The sequence below is a fragment of the Ceratina calcarata genome, unplaced genomic scaffold (assembly GCF_001652005.2).
Source record: "Ceratina calcarata isolate Rehan_Ccalc_2016 unplaced genomic scaffold, ASM165200v1 scaffold28.2, whole genome shotgun sequence".
Lineage (NCBI taxonomy): Eukaryota > Metazoa > Arthropoda > Insecta > Hymenoptera > Apidae > Ceratina > Ceratina calcarata.
Genome location: NW_017150286.1, coordinates 1188 through 1387, shown reverse-complemented (window position 1 = coordinate 1387; position 200 = coordinate 1188). Strand labels below are relative to the sequence as shown.

At 44.5% G+C, this 200-nt stretch overlaps 1 protein-coding gene across 2 annotated transcripts in view; it reads left to right on the top strand.

The window, feature by feature from the left end:
- The first annotated feature begins 102 nt into the window (after positions 1-102).
- Positions 103-200, top strand: part of UQCR-6.4 (Ubiquinol-cytochrome c reductase 6.4 kDa subunit) — a 768-nt gene continuing 670 nt past the window's right edge. Inside the window, exon 1 of one of the 2 annotated variants that reach the window (XM_026812415.1) lies at positions 103-173. The gene's annotated coding sequence lies outside the window, so the exon portion shown is untranslated. The remainder of the gene's footprint in view (positions 174-200) is intronic. The other variant, XM_018022195.2, reaches the window with a different exon arrangement.

Below are 200 nucleotides of genomic sequence, written 5' to 3'. Positions count from 1 at the left end.
TTCCTCACCGTACGCGCGGCGATCGAAATTCCGCAAATCTTACATCACTGGCCTACCCCTCGAGTCGAGGACCTCGACTATGCACCGTGCACCGTCCTTTAGGTCCATGACTGTGACTGTGGTATTACATAAAAAGGAAAGGTTGGTGATTCTTTTACTTTAGACATAAAGAAGTAATTATTGACAGTCATTACATAGTA